The sequence below is a fragment of the Gopherus flavomarginatus genome, chromosome 2, assembly GCF_025201925.1.
Source record: "Gopherus flavomarginatus isolate rGopFla2 chromosome 2, rGopFla2.mat.asm, whole genome shotgun sequence".
Taxonomy (NCBI): domain Eukaryota; kingdom Metazoa; phylum Chordata; order Testudines; family Testudinidae; genus Gopherus; species Gopherus flavomarginatus.
In genome coordinates, this window is record NC_066618.1 from 107,094,853 (window position 1) to 107,114,665 (window position 19,813).

The window sequence follows — 19,813 nt, forward strand, 5'->3', positions numbered from 1 at the left end:
TAAGTACAGGACACACTGCTCATTGAAGTTATTCCCCTGAAATCATAAGTAAGTTAGAAACTGGATGGGTGGCAACCCTACTTGGACAGTCTGGTTTTTGGTTTCTGTGTCCAGGTGCCATTTAGGGTTGCCAGGTGGCTGGTTTTCAACCAGAAAGTCTGGTTGACAAGGGGACCTGGCAACCCTAAATGGCACCCAAACCAAAAGTCTGGTTACTGCAGAGTGGAGGGAGGCAACAGGTCATTTACCTGCACCAGTTCAGCCACGGCTGACTCCTTCCTGCAGGTAGGCTCCTTGAGACGAGACAGCCAGCGACAGAGGGAGAGAAGCAAGCAACGGGGCCGGGGCTTTGGGGGAAAAGAGGTGGATCAGGGGTAAGGCCTGGGGGAGGAAGAGGCAGAGAAGTGGATGGAGCCTTGAAGGAAGAGGCGGAGCAGAAGCAGGGCCTTGAGGGAAGCAGGCAGAGCAGGGGTGGGGCCTCAAAGGCCTGGTTACCAACAATTAGAAAGATGTAAATCCTAAATTCAGTGATAAGGAAAAAAAAAAAAAGAAGTATAATGAGCAATTAAACGTCGGTCCCTAGAAATCAGGGCAAGTCAGGAGACAATTCAATAATAGTGATGTTATAACATATAGGAGCAATTATGGGGGCCAACAATTGTAACAATATATCAGAAAAAGTGTACACCTAAGAATGTTCATAAATACATTGATCTAGAAAACTGAAGGACAAGATGACAGTTTCTCTCCACAGTTAATATGTACATGATAAGAAATAACTCTAGTTCAGTCCTGCTCCCATGGTAATCATTGGCAAGACTTCTCCGGGAGCAGGTTCAAATCCATAGTGAAAAAATATATTAGCCATAATTTCAAATTGAGAAGGCCTCTCACCTCTCAGGTGATCAGTCTTTAAAATGTGGGAATAGAGCTTCAGTTGGGAAACATGAACTACATAGGCCCAAATACCTTCCAGTTCAGTGCCTGCACTGCTCCATTGCACTATTGCTATTCTATTGTCATGCAGCAGCACTGCATGACTGAATATTAATTCTGGAGCCCAATAATTTGGTGGCTCAACAGAAGACATCTCTGAAACTATTAAGCTGTCTGACTCAATGACATTTACTTCTTGTTGTTGGCAGAAAGTGAGATTATATGGTGTTCCCCCTTTCTCCCTTTAAAAAACAGTGCCAGGAATCAAAGTAAATTTCCTGACACTGGCTGAAAAGCATCTGACTGACAAGGCAAGGAAACGAGACACTAAGATTTCAGAAGACTATAAAGTGGTGCTAACCGCTTCCATTAAAAAAAAAAAATGACTTGTGGTACTTCAGTTATTGAATGTTCAATTTAAGACACTTTCAAGGGACCTGATTTTAAGCCAATGATAAGCACCTCCCCCATTTATGCAGATTACATTAAAGTGTCTTAAATTAGGCACTAAATACGGAGGCACTCAGAATCACCAATCACTTTGGGAAAGGCCATTAATATCTGGTACTGTTCCAATACCAATTTCCTACTGTTCCAATAAAGCTGCAGCAAATTTTTTTTAAATAATATGTTATCTGTTTATTGCCTATTAATAAAATTTTGTGGTAGAAAGAAAATATCCCTTCTCACATTTCTTCTTCTAAGGATATATTGTTTTCCTTAAGAGAACATATTTGTGCTCTTTACCACTTGAGTACTATTTGCCTGTGGTACAGCATGTCCTTTGCAGATGCAAATTGTCTATTACTCCAGGGTATTTTTTTCAATTATGTGCTCACTTTTGGCTGAGCACCAGTTAGAGATCCTTTTCTCTACCCTAAGAGTCAAGTTCCTATTTTATTAAAAATTTCAGGTGAATTTGATGTTAATGAAAACTAACATGTTGACAGCCCTGGAGACCAAAGTTCTCCGTTTAGCCAGAGAATAGACACATCACTGGCCACAACACTGCATGCTGACACCGCCCAGCCAACATGCCTCAATGCTGTAAGGAGCTATTGTTTGAACTGTAGTTCAAACAGTAGCTCAGTCTCCATGCTTTTGTCCTCTCTAGGATTGCTGCTGAGATTGTCAACAGGAGTCCCAATAAGTATTGTGATGGTAGATTTGATGATCTAGACCCATGTCTACTAGGGCAGTGGTTTTCAACCTTTTTTCATTTGCAGACTGCTAAAAATTTTCAAATGGAGGTGCGGACCCTTTCGGAAACCTTATAGTCTGCAGACTCCCAGGGGCCCACAGATCACAGGTTGAAAAGCACTGTACTAGGAAACAGACAGAGATCACCCACTCATTTCACATAGGTCAAACAGCTGTGAGATAGCAATGGATGTCAGTTACTACCAACCTACACTGGATTGAGATTGGTGACTTAGAAATGAAAAGCTTCAGACCCCATCATCAATTTGTTGAATCATTAGTCATCCACGTTTACTGTAACACATTTGCAGATACTGATTTTGTCATTTAAAATATTCAGAAGTTCCAAAATACTTCACCATGTTATTCCAAAAGAAACACCTCAGCTATAACAAAACAAAAGCAAACTTGTGTGTGTCCATCTATCTGTCCAAAACTACAGCAAGAAGGAGAATCAGAAGTTTTGCTGCTGATCACAGAAGTGTGTACACACAGATGTGTGTGTTCAAATAATTAATTACAATTTTAAAACAAATGAGTAAAATAAAACCCCACAATAAATATAAAGCAACGAGATGCATGGAAAAAGTGATGTATACAGCCCAGATTTTTTAAATTACCAAACTTCAAAATGTGCAGAACCCAAACCCACAATCCCCTTCTGCCCGTGCTCTGCAAGTAGGATCCAGAAGGGGACTGCTCTCATTTCCTAATGAGAGTGTTAACCTCAAATAAAGAAAGATTGAGCCAGTCTACTTGGCTGGCTGCTTTTCTGCAGTGAGCTGACCTCTGGGTATTGGGTCCCAGACTGTGGAGACTCTGAGGTCTTTGGAGGTCTCCCCTCCGGATTTCTGATGCACTGTTTGGAACAGCTGAAGAAGAAATTGCCAGCTGAGGAATCCATGTGGAGCGGACCCATTATGTTCACTGGCGACAACTTTGGGAGTTTAGTTAGAGCTGTGCAGAAATCCATGCATTGTGGATATGTATCCAAGTTTCAGTGCATTAATTCAAGGAACTCTAATCTTGGACTGTACATGCCCTTCAGCCACTTCCTCCTGCAACTAGCTCTGATGTCACAATTCTGAAGTCTTGAGTAAAACTAAGATCAGAGATCGGTTCAGCAGACGTAAATGTAGAATGCTGGGATTTTCACCTGAACTCTTTGTCCAACCTTAATCTAAAATTACACTCCAAGGGACAATGTACAAATTATTCGGAAAAAATCCTATCTTTACATAAGCAGGGTGTTCCGGGGATGTCATGATTATTTAACAAAACTGCCATCAATCAATGTCTCAAAATCAAAATAGATCCTCAGGGTTACCTCTTAAACAACCAAGGCTAAATAAAAAACCACTAACAAGCATTCAATGTTATTAATGGAAGATAACTTTCATATTCCAGAATGGAGAAATCCATCATTTTGGTTTCTCTGGGTCTTAAGTACTAGAGAGAACTTCTTTGAGAAAAGAACTCCATCTGGTGGCAGGCTGTAAAAAAACAAAACAAAAAACAAACAGCAAATATAGATCATATTCATGTCAAGAGCAAAACATAGATGTTGCTGCCAAAGGAGAAAGAGATGATATATCATAAATTAGGTTAGTCTGAAATGTTTAACACTCTGTAAATTAGAACAAGTTTTGCTAGGGAAATCAGTTTCTACATAATAATATAATAATATAATCCAACCACTAGTCATTTGAGAAAAGTTGCTTCTCCCTCCCCCACCCCCAAAAAAGAGTAGTTTAAATCTTACATATTAATTCATTCATTGGGGTGTACTGAGTTCTTTATTTAGGGTCATTCAATCTTTACCACCACTCCATATCTGAAAAAGACTAAATAAAGGCCTGCAAAGGGGAAGAATAGTCTTGTGATGAAAGCCCAGGACTGAGAGTTACACAGATTTCCTGTGCAATATTGGGCAAGGCATTAACTTCTGTCCCAGCTTTCCCCATCTATAAAATAAGGGTAATAAAACTGACCTCCCCAGGGTCTTGTGAGGTTTTGTCTACACGCGCAAGCTGTACCATTTTAACTAAACTGGTATAGTTAAAGCAGTACAACCTCTCTATACCTATATAAAAATGGCTACTAACATTTCTGTAACTGTAGTGCTTCAAGATGTATTGCACATGTCCATTCCAATGTAGGTGTGCACACACCCCAAGCACAGTTACCAGAAATGTTTCCCTTAGTAGTATCCCTTCAGTCAGCTCCAGCACTCCTTGGTGCCGTGGGCTCATAGCACTGGTATAAGTTTCAGCTGGTATAAGCTTCAGTTTCTTCTTACCAACCACTCCAACAGAGGGTCAGCGGCTAGGTCTTGGAATAGATATGCGTAACACATCTCAAGAAACAACAGTTACAGAAAGGTTAGTAACCGTTTTTCAAGTGCTTGCACATGTCAATTCCAGTGTAGGTGACTCACAAGCAGTTGCACAGGAGGTGGGCTCTGAGTTCAAGGACAAGCTGACTGCAACACTGCACTGCCAAAGTAGGCATTGTCTCTGGCTTGTTGGGTAATGGCAAGTGCACTGAGAATGTGTGCACCAAGGAGCCAGCTGCTGCCCTGCAGATGTCTTGAATAGGGACTTAAGCCAGGCAAGTGGCCAAAGAACCCTGAGATCTTGTGGAGTGAGCAGTCAGGTTAGGTGGCTGAGGGACCTGTGTGAGGTCATAACATGCCCAGATACACAAAGGCCTGGTCTACACTGGGGGGTGGGGAGGTGGAAATTGATCTAAAGTTACACAACTTAGCTGAAGTTGCCATACTTAGACCTACTTACCGTGGTGTCTTCACTGCAGCGAGCCTGCTGCCACTCCCCCGTCGACTCTGCCTGTGCCTCTTGCAGCGGTGGAGTACAGGAGTCAATGGGAGAGCGCTCAGGGGTCTATTTATCGAGTCTAGACGCAATAAATTGACCCCCGCTGGATCGATCGCTGCCCGCCAAGCTGGTGGGTAATGTAGACATACCCAAAGTAATCCAAGATCAAATCCTCTGGGCAGAGATGGGGAGCCCCTTCGTTCTCTCAGCTATCACTATGAGCAGCTGAGTCCATCTGCGGAAAGGTTTGGTCCTCTAAATATAAAATGCTGGAGCCCATCTACCATCCAAGGAGTGCAGACATTGTTTTCCCTACGTGCATGTGGCTTTGGATAGAATACTGGTAAAAAAAATTGCTTGGCTGCAGTAGAATTGTGAAATCACTTTCTGGAGGAACTTTGGGTGAGGGCATAGCTGTACTTTATCTCTGAAGAAGACTGTATCTGAGGGTTCTGATGTGAGAGCTCAGATCTCCTGGCCAAAGTGATGGCCACTAAAAAGTCCACTTTCCAGAAAAGGTGCAACAGTGATCATGTCACTAATGGCTCAAAGTGCAGACCCATCAGCTTTGCCAGGGCAAGGTTTAGATCCCAAGGAGGGAATGGTTCCTTTACCTGAGGGAACACCCTCTCCAGGCCTTTGAGAAAATGGATACCCATTTAGTGTAAAAAAAAAAAAAAAAACAAAAACAAAAACAAAAAAAACCAGATCTGTTGTCGACCTTAGGATGGAAAACTGAAATGGCTACCAGGTGAACCTTGACTGAAGAAAGGGCAATACCTTGTTTTAAGAGTAGAAGATACTCCAAAACAAGCTGCAACAAGGACTGCATAGGGGGAACCCTGCACTGGGAAGACCAGATGAAGAATAGTTTCCACTTTGCCACGTAAGTTGCCCTGCTAGAGGGTTTTCTGCTGCCTAGTAGGACTCTACGAACCTGCTCTGAGCAAGCTTGCTTTCCAGGATTCAGCCATGCAGATTCCAGGCTGTCAGATGATGAGCTGAAGTTTGGGTGGAGCAGCTTACCCTGGACCTGGGTTATCATGTCCAGGTGCAGTGGGAGCCAGATTTAGGGTTCCACCAAAAGGCTTAAGAGGGTGGTGAACTAGTGCTGTCTGGGCTATAAGGCTGATTCATGCTCAGCCCTGCTTGAAATTCAACAGAACCTTGTGAATTAATGGAATGGGGCGGGGGGAAGGCATAATACAGATAAGTTGCCCATGCCAACAAGAAGGGTGCCCAGGCTGTGGCCCCACAGGGAGCAAAATTGATGGCATTTCTTGTTTGCTGCTGGTAGCAAACAGGTCTATAAAGGGAGTCCCCCCTACCTTTGGAAGATGTCCCTTGTGATATTAGATGAAGGCACGACTCATGGTGAGTGGAGAAGGACCTGTTGAAGTGATCTGTGAGCTGGTTCTGTATGTCCGCAGGTTTGATGCTCCTGACATGGGGGAGAAGAGAACACTCCACCATGCCTGTTGATGTAGTACATGGTGGCTGTAGTGTCCGTGAGAACCAAGACTGCCTTGTCTGTAATGTATGTTATGAATGCCCAGCAGGCCAGGCAGACTGCTCTGAATTCTCTGATATTGATATGGAGCGCGAGCTCTTCTTCAGACCACAGACCTTGAATCCTGAGGTGCCCTAGATGAGCGTCCCAACCCATCACCAAGGCATCAGAGACCAGGTACATGGACAGTTGGGGCCTCCAAAAGGGTCTTCCCATACAGACTGTGCATCACTGGAGTCGACCTGAAGGATACCACTAATGGAAAAAATTCCAGTAACTGTACTCAGGGCACCCGTACCCCTACATTGAAATGGGCTTGTGCAAACACCTGAAGAAAAACTGCATCCTAAACTAAAGGTTCCTTAACAGATATAGCTTATTCTCATAAGGAAAGAGGAACAAACTATACTGCACCTTTATACCAGTGTATCTGTGTCCACACTAAGACTCATACCAATATAGCTATTTCAGAAAAAAAAAAATAAATCACACTCCTAATGGAAATAGTTATACTAGTACAAAAATCTATGTGTAGACTAGGCCATAATACATTCTAGTTTGCAAAATGCATTGGGATCCACAGATGGAAGGTAAGTGTATACTTTGATTAGATCACGTCATCCTCTTCAGAGTGGAAATTTCTATTTTTGAAAAGACTTCTATTGCCACCAAAACATTTCAATTTTCATTAACTACTTTTGGCCAATTGCAAGAATTAATAATGGCACCTGTTAATAAGATGCTATGTTAAGAAAGATCATCTCTTTTCAGTTAATGTATCTGCTGTTAAAATGGTCAAGAAAAGCACTACGGGATGTTCAGATAACAGTCAGAGAAACAGGAGATGAGGGAGACCTATTAGGTCATTTCTGCAGTCATTGCAGCATTGTTTTATACAGTACATCAACTGCTGTCTAGTCCAATTTTAAAATATCCCAGTGAGGCTTCACATACCTTGGGGAAACTACCACAATCAGGGAATTTTCCATTTTCTTAAATTCATCCCAATACTCCTAGTTATATGCTTTTGTATCATGTTAAATAATCCCTTTATTTGGTATTAACCATCTACACATACTGGAAGAATGTAATAATCTCTTTTCCCATCTCCCCCCCGCAAGTTGTCTCCTATTCAAATTATACATTATTTTATCATCTCAACTATTTCTATTGTTCCTTTTTAATTCTCTCGATTCTCTAGAACTTCATAATGAGGTGCCCACAGCGGAGATGATATTCCAGGAGTGGTTGTACCAAAGCTGTAGGCAGGAACTATGTAGTTCTATCCAGGTCAATTGTGTAATACATTTTGTATGTGTGATGATCATCATGTTGGCTGACAATGGGAATTTTGCTGAGGACCACCAGAGCCAAAAAAAATTACTCTCTACAACTTAAAGAACCACCATTTGAGATGAAAGCTGCATCAGACTTACATCCTTTGTGAACAGACCAGCGAGTAGGTCAAGCTGACTGGTAGGCTACAAATGCAGTGCAAAATTACAATGGCTTTATCCTAGCGCATTGTAAACATAGCTGATATACTATCCCTTTTCACCCCAGTGCTCTCTCAGCATTATTGCTTTCCAGGTTTCCCCCTTCCATTTGATGTGTAGATTTTAAAACTTATTCCCCCAGGTGTACAAGCTTGCATTTTTCTAAACTAAACTTCACTGTTATTTACTTTTAAAGCACAATGAAACCAATAGGACTCCTACATGGGCTTTGGACCAAGGATTACATTTTAACCTTTGCATAGTGTCAAGTATCAGAGGGGTAGCCGTGTTAGTCCGGATCTGTAAAAGCAGCAAAGAATCCTGTGGCACCTTATAGACTAACAGACGTTTTGGAGCATGAGCTTTCGTGGGTGAATACCCACTTCTTCAGATGCATGTGGTGGAAATATCCAGGGGCAGGTATATATATGCTAGCAAGCAAGCTAGAGATAACGAGGTCAGTTCAATCAGGGAGGATGTGCAGGTGAATGAACCAGTGATGGTATGGTAATCTACACGGGAGGTCCACTTTCTTGACACCACGGTGCAAATAAGTGATGGTCACATTAACACCACCCTATATTGAAAACCTACCGACCGCTATGCCTACCTTCATGCCTCCAGCTTCCATCCCGGACACATCACACGATCCATTGTCTACAGCCAAGCACTGAGGTACAACCGCATCTGCTCTAACCCCTCAGACAGAGACCAACACCTATAAAATCTCCACCAAGCATTCTCAAAACTACAATACCCGCACGAGGAAATAAGGAAACAGATCAACAAAGCCAGACGTGTACCAAGAAGCCTCCTACTGCAAGACAAACCCAAGAAACCAACAGGACTCCACTGGCCATCATATACAGCCCCCAGCTAAAACCCCTCCAACGCATCATCAAGGATCTACAACCCATCCAGGACAATGATCCCACACTTTCACAGGCCTTGGGTGGCAGGCCAGTCCTTGCCCACGGACAACCTGCCAACCTGAAACATATTCTCACCAGTAACTGCACACCGCACCATAACAACTCTAGCTCAGGAACCAATCCATGCAACAAACCTCGATGCCAACTCTGCCCACATATCTACCCCAGCGACACCATCACAGGACCTAACCAGATCAGCCATACCATCACTGGTTCATTCACCTGCACATCCACCAATGTAACATACGCCATCATATGCCAGCAATGCCCCTCTGCTATGTACATCGGCCAAACTGGACAGTCTCTACGGAAAAGGATAAATGGACACAAATCAGACATTAGGAATGGCAATATACAAAAACCTGTAGGAGAGCACTTCAACCTCCCTGGCCACACTATAGCAGACCTTAAGGTGGCCATCCTGCAGCAAAAAAGCTTCAGGACCAGACTTCAAAGAGAAACTGCTGAGCTTCAGTTCATCTGCAAATTTGACACCATCAGCTCAGGATTGAACAAAGACTGTGAATGGCTTGCCAACTACAGAACCAGTTTCTCCTCTCTTGGTTTTCACACCTCAACTGCTAGAACAGGGCCCCATCCTCCCTGATTGAACTGACCTCGTTATCTCTAGCTTGCTTGCTAGCATATATATACCTGCCCCTGGATATTTCCACCACATGCATCTGAAGAAGTGGGTATTCACCCACGAAAACTCATGCTCCAAAACGTCTGTTAGTCTATAAGGTGCCACAGGATTCTTTGCTATTTTAACCTTTGTCTCTAAGGTCATGTTGACAATGGCGAAGACACACTAAGTTGATGGGAGAATGCTCTCCCGTCGAAATCTGTACTCCACCTCTCTGAGAGGTGGAAGCTATTGCGACGGGAGAGTGTCTCCCATCAACATAGCATGTTATAGACACCACTGTAAATTGACTTAAGTTATGTCAACGTCATTTACATAACTGAACTAGCATAACTTAGATCGATTTACAGCATTGGCGTAGACCAGCCCTTAGACCGTATTAGGCATACCTATCAATTTGTTTGAGCAGAGGCTGAGTCACTAAAACAGAGGCATGGGTAATGTCAGTGTGGTTGGTTTTCAGCAAGTGTATATTGTCACAGCTCCACTGACTTCAGTGGAGCTGCCCCTCAATGCTATAAGAGCCATCTTCATCGGGATGGGTAAAACATTTCACCCTGAAAGGTTTCAAAGCACTTTACATAAACAGGAGGAATTACTAAATTGCCACTAAATGTCTTCTGGGTAGGACACAGCAGCTGTTTGATATTGCACAGCAACACGGGACATGTTAAGACAGGAAGTGAAGAATAGGGTATGCAATCAAAGCTTTACAGGAAAGCATGTCAGCCAAAACGTAAATACCAATATTGGAATTGGGCCAGGATTGACTTTCTTGGTGTTTGGGGGAGCGGGGTAAATGGAGGTGGTTAGGACCTCTGCTTTCCATCTGACCTGAAACATGACATCATTGACAGCATAGTTGCCCCTAACACCAAGCTGGGGTTTTGGTTGACCTACTGACTCAAACCACCTGCTGCAGCACCTCAGTCTTCCTGGTATGGTCCCCATCCAAGCACTGGCCAGGCCTAACTCTGCTCAACTACTATCATATGACAAGATATTTGTAAATTAGTAGCATCCTACAGGATTATAAACAAGGGGAGGGGGGAGAGAGAGAATATCAATTTCTCATCATCATAAAGCATGTTCTTGCAAAACTTAAAAACAGACCTACAGACAAAACAGTTGAAAGGTGAAATCTTCTCACTGACATAGTCCTTACTGAAAAGAGCTTTTTGTTTGTTCCAGATGAAAATTATCCTAATCTGACCAAAATAATAAGCCTTTGAAAAATCATGTAAGTGGTTTAGTCAATTTGTAAAAGCAAGAGCTAAGGGATGATCAGTGGATACGTATTTATGGCTCAATTACTTGTGTAGCAAGGAGCTAAGTAAGTACATTGTTCTGAATTGGAAAGGATAGCTGGGGCAGCAAGAAAAGATTTGAAGACCTTGTTCAAAGTAGTTAGTGAGGGTTGATGGAGACCTAAAGTGCAAAACAGCTTCAAAACTCTGTTCTAATGTATATCAGCACTCAAACTGATGAAGTTTAACTCCTATGGGGTTTAACTGCTATAATCTGGAACTGTATAGCTAGACACCACTGAATTGCTGTTGCATACTGTTTAGTGGTCTTCATTGGTATCTAGCCATACAGTTCCAGATTACAGAATTCATTCTCACTATTGGCAATTTGTTGCAAGCCAACAGAACTTTGGAGTCCTGGAAAATGTATCACTATTTCTCCCCCTTCTTTCCTCCTCCCTCTCCCCATATTTGAAAAAAATTCCTAAGTGCAAAAACTTTGTTAACAGAACAGTAAGGCACAAGGTTAAAACACTCAAAGATTAAGAAAGGCTGAAATTAAGGATACATGTACAAACTTAATTTTGACCCTTCACAAAGACCTCTTTAAGCACAGGCTTAAGTGTAGGCTTTTGTAAGGAACAGTACTGGATGTGCCAGGTTTGCAGAGATAAGCAGCAGTAAATTGGTATCTGTACCACACAAACCCTTCTATTTGCCGACTTTTTAAAGCATTTATTAAAAGTGGAGGAAACAGACTCCTAACACTTGCTCATCTGTGAGAAGTTGGGCATAGGAGTTATCAATTAAAACTAAAAGACTTAGAAAATCGTATTGAAGATGTCATATTTGATTTAACAGGTTTCGGTGGAAAGGCATCCCTGGCTTACAAGTCAAACTCCTTGCTTTGGGCTGCACTGGGTAAAGAGAAAGGCATATTTTTAATAGTGACAGTAAATATAATAAAAAAATTATAGATACTACCCCATTAGTCGAGAACTAAAAACTAAACCCTAATAAAATAATTTTACCTTCACATTTTAACCCAAAATAAAGTCCGATTAAACCCTGCAGGATTTGTCAGTTGTGATGTTGTGAAGTCGACAGTTTTGCAATCTCTCCCTGAAAAATTTGTATTTTACAATTATTCAGAAATTCTTTCACAGCAGAGTTGTCTCTCTGCTGACTTGGCGTTGGGGTTGCTGTGTCCAGCTCCTCTTGAGTTACAAGGAAATCTAAAAAGAAATTTAAAAAAGTCAGTTTTGTTGTTCTCAGAGTTGGACACATTCAACTCTGGAATCCTCCACTGATGACATAGACTTAGGAAAATCTTTGGGTTCTTGTGGCTTCTTCCCACAGGACTTTGCTCTAGGACAAAGCATCAGGTCTCACATTCTGTCCCCAGAATATGCCAGGCACTTAGGCTGTATTTCCTGTTTTGACAGTTGTCTGACTGTGCCCACATATGTGGGTATCCAAAGGAATGTGTGGTGTGTTTGAAAACACTCCACAGTGCAAGGAGTTATTTCAAATCTATTGTCTTTGTCCATGTCCACAACTCACTCAACTCTCTAGTGAATAAAGATACCTCCCCACATCAGTGGACAATTTATGGGCACAGAAAACCAATGTGGAGAGAATAGGGTAAGCCAGACATCTTGATCCCAAATCAGGATTGCCTAACTGAATGCTCCTCTTTACTGATACACTCCTCCCATACACCCAGTTAACGACTCTGTTCACGTCCACATGGTGGATGGAAAGTTGTTCCCCTTTCCCCTAGTAATCCAACCCATCAAAGATGATGAGGCAGCCTTCTCTCAGACTAAAAGCAGATTCCTCATAATAGAAGCAGCCAGATGAGGAGCAGCTTGTGTGGCTCTGCCCCCACACACCTCTGCAACTTACACTCACTCTCTCCCCTAGCCTTTTACATGTAAATGTGGGACTAGGTGCAGAGAAGTGGAGGGTGTCAGTTACATGTGGGCCAGGAACAGAGTTTCAAACCCCTCTCTTAAGCTGTTTTTTGTAGTCTGACAAAGAATCTATGTTATGCCTGAAGAGGGGCACCAGCTCAGACAACCATTTCTGCTGGATCAGGATTCTACCGGAAAAGAGATCACATTTCTCTTAACCATGGTAACATACATAGGACATTACGTGGCATGGAATAAAGGATGAACAATAAAAAGGAGCACTTTGTTTCAGAAGCCTGAGTAACATGGAACTAAATTGGTCACCTGGAGTCTGAATGAGGGCTGGAGTGTGTGCATGCAAATAGCAGTCCAAAGTGCACAGTCCTCGCCCACCCCCATTATCTGCTATGTTCCTGGACTGCCCTTGTCACAGATCGTTCCATGAGCTCCAGCATGGTCCTGTTGCTCTCCTGCTCCCTGTAACTGCTTCCCCACCAAAGTACAGAGACACTCCAAAGCACAGGCCTAATTGCTGAACGAATGTAGTATTAGTTACGTCCCTGAGGTAAATACATTTTTGCAGGATCCACAGGAATTATTAAAAAATAACATGGAAAAAACCTGCAGGAGAATAAAACGCAAAAGCGACAAAGAACTGCTACTTGCTAGCCATATATGGATGAGGAAAGAAAGACTAAGAAAAACATCCCTCAAGGTCAGGGTTGAGACACAAGTAGCAGCATGGTGGAAGCTTGCAGTGCCACTACACATGCATCCAAAGTAGTGAGCTGTAGCTCACGAAAGTTCACGCTGAAATATATTTGTTAGTCTCAAGTACTCCTGTTCTTTTTGCGGATACAGACTAACACAGCTGCTACTCTGAAACTACACACGCTGTATCTGTTCTGTGGATAAATAAAGGAATTCATTATCCAGCACTACCAGGCAACATTCTTTTAATAAGCACTAGTCACATGAAGGAAGAAAAGTCCATTTCATTAAGAAACTACCATTTATAAAGTCTTGTTTTTAAAGTGTTACAAAAATTGAGCATTAAATCCTTTTCATATTGTTCAGCTTGCACTGAAAAAGACTTCCACATTGCAGAAGGTCAGAGGATTCCATTATTAATATGCATACATATATATTTATTGGGGTTGAGAGGAAACCCTATAGGCTACACTAAATAACCAACCACAGAACTCCCTGGGAAACTACAGGATTATCAAAACTGCAGGAAACTGAAACATTTTATATAAAAATAATTTTCAAAAAACAAAAATGTTGGTTTGTGAACACTCCCGATTTTGATTAAAAACAAATGTCTCATTTGAATATTACTCTTACCGATAGTCTAAGCCCAGCTTCAATTTTTCCTCCCATCTGCAATTAAATCATAGTGATCATTTTTGCTCCAGCAGCTTTCTCCACTTACTAGTTGGCACAGATTCTTCTAAATGAAAATAAAGCCCAGGATCTCAGAATACTGAGACAATTTAGTTTAACTCAAACATGAGAAATACACTGAGAAAATGAAAATACTTCTAAATTGCTTTCATTATTGACCAGAGCTCACCTTTCCAAGACTGTGGAAATCATTTACTTCAATTTAGGAAAAACAAAAAGACTGCACACCTAATGCTACAGAATCACGAACCAGAAGAGTCCTGCATTTCTTCTCACTGAGGTCAGTCAGCCAAAAGGAATAAATAACTGACTACTAAAGGTTTCTACATCTACAAAACAGATCTATTAAAGGGGATTTATCTGCACCATTTCCCTTAAATTGCAATAATGCCCTACTTCGTTGCAATTTTCTGTATTTTGTGAAAGAAATTATGTTACTAGGAGCTTAATCTTTCATTTTAGGTGGCATAGTAACAGTAGATCATGAAATACATATTGGGCTATGCCTACTCGCTCCCTAGTTTCAAAGTGTCTAAAGTTGTCAGTAGCCCATCTAGATTTTTATAAGAGGGTGGGACAAATATGGAAATGAGTTGAATCTGTACTAAAGAGTGAAAGCAATCAAAATTATCTAATGCTCCTTTTCACTATGTCAACACACATGCTGGCCAAAAACAAATCAGCAGTGGTGCATTTCCATACAGTTAGGGTGACCAGACAGCAAATGTGAAAAATCGGGATGGGAGTGGAGGTGAGGGTGGGCGGTAAATAGGAGCCTATATAAGCCTACATAAGAAAAAGACCCCAAAAATTGGAACTGTCCCTATAAAATCTGGACATCTGGTCACCCTACGTACACTGCTAACATTTTGTCTCATACAAGGCTTCTTCATAACTATTGAGCAATATTCTGCATTCTAAAGCATAAAGAATATTTGCATCTCTTGATGTGTTTCTACCTTGTTTTGGTTCACAAGTGTCCAAAATATATAGGTAAAAAACGTGAAAAATAATGGCATCATCATGGTAATCACCCACTGAGCATCAGTAAATTTGTGGAGCAATTTACTATGTTATCATAAACATTTTTTATATAAATCTTTGATCTCAGAAAAGGTTTAATAGCAGAGCCTTGGTCTTTTTACTAAAAACTTTGTAACATCACAAAATATCTACATTTTACTAGTATACCTATTACCATAATTGTAAAAACATAAAACATACAGTATAATTATCAGTATAAAACATATAGCATAATTATCAGCCTTCAGAGCTCCAGCTAACCTAGAAGCCTTCATTCACATGGACAATTCATCATTGAAACTCCAAGACAAGATAGTACAGAAATTTGGTTAGCTGACAAAAAAATCTGCAGTGCAGTGGCCAACCGCTAAACCCACACTAATTTATTTTGAGGATTTTAACCCTGTTCCATTACACACAAGAAGGGCACACTAGCCAATCCAGTTTTTTAAGATGAAATCTTATGTAGCACAACCATGCTACCTTTCTGACCCTTCTGCTAAACCACATAATTATCAGGAGACAACTGGGAGACTTTAATATTGCAATGATCTTCTCAACAGTTGTCATTGTGGTAGGCTGTATTTTCAAAAACTAAATGGGTTAATCGCATGGAGACAGAATACATTTATTCAAGTTTAGTATTAGCTGTAGGAAAATAATTAACTAAGTTAGTCAATCAGCGTTAAATATTACAATGCTTCTTCTGTCTTGTGCAATTTCTCTATTACTTAGTTGATAACTGTTAAGTTAGACAACCTTCTGCCTTGCTCTAAAACATGAAGTATACAAAAATCAAATAGTTAAATAATGTAATTTATACATCTCTTCCTCTCTATTATGAAAAAATTACAAAACCCAAGACTAGCCTTATGCAGGACATAAGTTCTGTATGCACACAAAAGAGCAATGAAAGTTTTATGAAGCCATTTACACAGCTGTTTCACCAAAAACCCACAGCTACTGCTGCATGATTTGTGTTATTTCAATGGGATAGGAAGAGCCACACTGAAGTAATTTAAAAATAATATTAAAAAGGGCATTTATGCTTAATAAATTAAAGAGAACATTAAACAACTAGTTTCTTTGATTCAGACTTTTTAGAAGTTTTATAAGTGTTCAAAATGACACAAATTCAGAATATACCTTTCCATATTTGTTTCAACAAATAACATACAGGCACTTGAAAAGGACCATGATTGCTTCCATTTACTTTTCCTCCACAACAGAATGGAAAATGTTTGCTAAACAGGACAAATGAGCAGATGCTTGGGCATGAGGGGGTCCTCCTGGCAGCTCTGTTAAATGTGTGATATATAGAGAATCACTAACTTTGTTGTTGTTTTTTTAAAGATGAGCTTAAATTTGGTTGTCTAGACCAGTGGTTTTCAAAGCTGGTCTGCCACTTGTTCAGGGAAAGCCCCTCGCAGGCCGGGCCGGTTTGTTTACTGGAAGCGGCACAGGCCGAGGGATGTGCTGGCTGCCCTTCCCGCAGCCCCCATTGGCCTGGAGCAGTGAACCACGGCCAGTGGGAGCTGTGATCGGCCGAACCTGTGGACGCAGCAGGTAAACAAACCAGTCCGGCCCACCAGGGCCTTTCCCTGAACCAAGCGGCAGACCGGCTTTGAGAACCACTGGTCTAGACTAAGCTCTTGGCAAATGGAAATCCTTGTTAAATATGACGGAGCAGAGGTCTTCAACTTTGGTCTACAGATTATTAGCTGGTCACACAATACTGGCTGTTCTTTATTTCCAGCTGCTAAATTCATGAAAAGACGGTCCAAACACATTAAAATGCTCTTACTATTACTTTTCCATTTGGTCCACACTACAGAATGTTTGGGAACTTCTGAAATAAAGCAAATGTATACATGGGAAAAATTTCAGTCCATACATTCAGTATTCCTCTAGCCTCAGCCCACTGTTGAAGTTGTAATATTTCAGAAAGGGAACTCTCAGCTTAGGACAAAAAGGAGCTGGGCAAATGCGTATTATTTTTTTAAATTAACAAAATGCTACATGTGGAACATCTTTCTATCACCTCTCTTATTTAGCATGCTAGAAAGTGGCAGAGAAGGTCTTTATGCAGAACCTTCTGACTCCATTCATCCAAACAATAGAATCTTCATATTTTGTCAGCAACAAAAATATATTCAGAAGCGTATCTATCTGAAGTATACGTAACTGACCATGAGCACTTTGAAATTATTTAAAATGTATTTTTAAAATGACATAGATCTATGAATACGTCTTAGAATACTATAATTATGTACACATCTGCATAAAAATATCTCAAACAGTAAGTTCTCTTTAAACTATTTTTAATGTTTCAATCAATAGTGATTCTTAGGACTGGTCTACACTAGAAAATTAGGTTTTTAACTACGTTGCTCAAGGATGTGAAAAATCCACACTCGAGTGGCATAGTTAACCTAAGCCAACCTAAGTCCCCATGTACACAATGCTAGGTAGAGGGAAGAATTCTTCTGTCAACTGGACTTCCGCCTCCTGGGGAACTGGATTATCTACATCAATGGGAGAATCCCTCCCATTGGTGTAGGTCGATTGTAGAGGATCTCCCAGTCGATTGCGATCTCCAGCTCAGTGCGGCTGCAGCTAAGGCAGACTCCCTGCCTACCCCGGCCCCACATCTCTCCCCAAAGCAGCCAGCGCAGCTCTACGGCCCAGGAGGGTAGGGGGCTCCCTGCACGCTGCTTCTGCCTGCGAGCACTGTTCCTGCAGCTCACATTGGCTGGGAGAGCTGCAAGGGTGGTGCTTGCAGACATGGGCAGGATGCAGAGCCATGGGCCACCTACCCACCACAGGAGCAGTGTGGGGCCAGGGTAGGCAGGGAGCCTGCCTTAGCCTTGCTGTAGCCACCACTGACTGGGAGCAGTTGGAGATAAGTGGTGCCCAGTGGGAGGCCACACCCCAAATCTCATCCCTGAACCCCCTCTAGAGCCAGCACCCATACCCCCTCCTGCATCCCAAACCCTCAGCACCCTCCCAGAGCCAGTATCCCAAACCCTCTCTTCCACCCCAAGTCCCAGGTCTTACCTCCCTCCCAGAGCCAGCACCCTGTACCTCCTCCTGCACCCTAACACTGTGCCCCAGCCTGGAGCCTTTCCAGAGCCAGCACCCTGCACCCCCTCCTGCACCCCAATCCCGTGCCCCAGGCTCATCCCAGAGCCCCCTCCCATACTGCCAACCCCTCGACCTCAGCCTAGAACCTGGACGCCCCCGCCCCCCCAACACCAACCCGTTCGTGCCTGGCGAAAGTGAGTGAGGGTCAGGGAAAGAAAGGGATGGGGGTAGGGGCCTGGAGTGAGCAGGGCGGAACTTTGAAAAGATTGTGGGGGAGATCCTGGGTTGCCCTTAGATTCAAAAAGTGATCTTGGGCACAAAAAGGTTCTACCCTGAAGTGCTACAGTGGTGCAGCTGTGCTGCTATAGTGTTTTAAGTGTAGTCAAGACCTAAGAAAAACTTAAATAATAAAAAAAAAACTTCAAAGTTATTCTGAACTCAATGTTTTCTACAGTCTCATACCCCGGCATAATTAAGATCTCAGGTTGGCATTAAATATTTACCCAAGCATCACCAGTAATTTATCCATATTTAGAGAATTTCTACTATCATAATGATGTAGAAGAAAAACTCAGTTTGAAGAACTTTACATTTAATTCCTTTGTTAAAACAACTTGTATCTTAAAATTAGACTCACACCAAAACAAAAGAAGATAAATCAGAGAGATACTGTAAACATTAAATGCATATATTGTAGTTAATCACAGGCTATGCAAGAGAAGTGCTCCTTTTTAAAAAAAATTCCAGTTGATACCTTTTACTAGGAGACAGTAAGTGTGTAATAAAGCATATCAAAACATGAGAATACCACCCCCTCTGTGTTCAATGATCACAAAGTATATTATAATCAGAATTCTTCTAGTTACTATGATGAAATCCTACAATGATGTGCTAACATGGACCCCATACTTCCACAAGTCCTCACTTCAAAGTTATTCTGCATGGGTGCAAGATCCAAACTACTGCAACTGTTCACAGGCTCAGAACCAGAGAAAACTGTTTTGTCATGTATTTGAATAGTTACAGAACAAACTACTTTATGAACATCATAAATTACCATTCTTACAGCTAAAGCATGTATGTCCAGTATCTCAGATTTGCATACTGTACTGCATAAGATTATTAACGAGAACAATCATTAGCATTGTACAGAAATAATATTGGGGTTTTTTTTGTTTTGTTTTGTGATGCTCTCCATTGGTTGATGTGGGTGGGTTGCTCTTCCCAGCTATTGTGGAGGTTAAATGCAATAAGAATGGATCAGACGAAAGGTCCATCTAGCCCAGTATCCTGTCTTCTGACAGTGGCCAATGCCAGGTGCCCCAGAGGGAATGAACAGAACAGGTAATCATCAAGAGATCCATTCCCAGCTTCAGGCAAACAGAGGCTAAGGACACCATCCCTTCCCATCCAGGCTAATAGTCACTGATGGACCTATCCTCCATGAATTTATCTAGTTCTTTTTTGAACCCTGTTACTGTCTTGGCCTTTTCAACATCCTCTGGTTGAGAGCAAACTCTATGCACTGAAGTGCATTTCATTCTCAGAACTCAGGGCAAGGAAGCAACGCACAATCCAATAA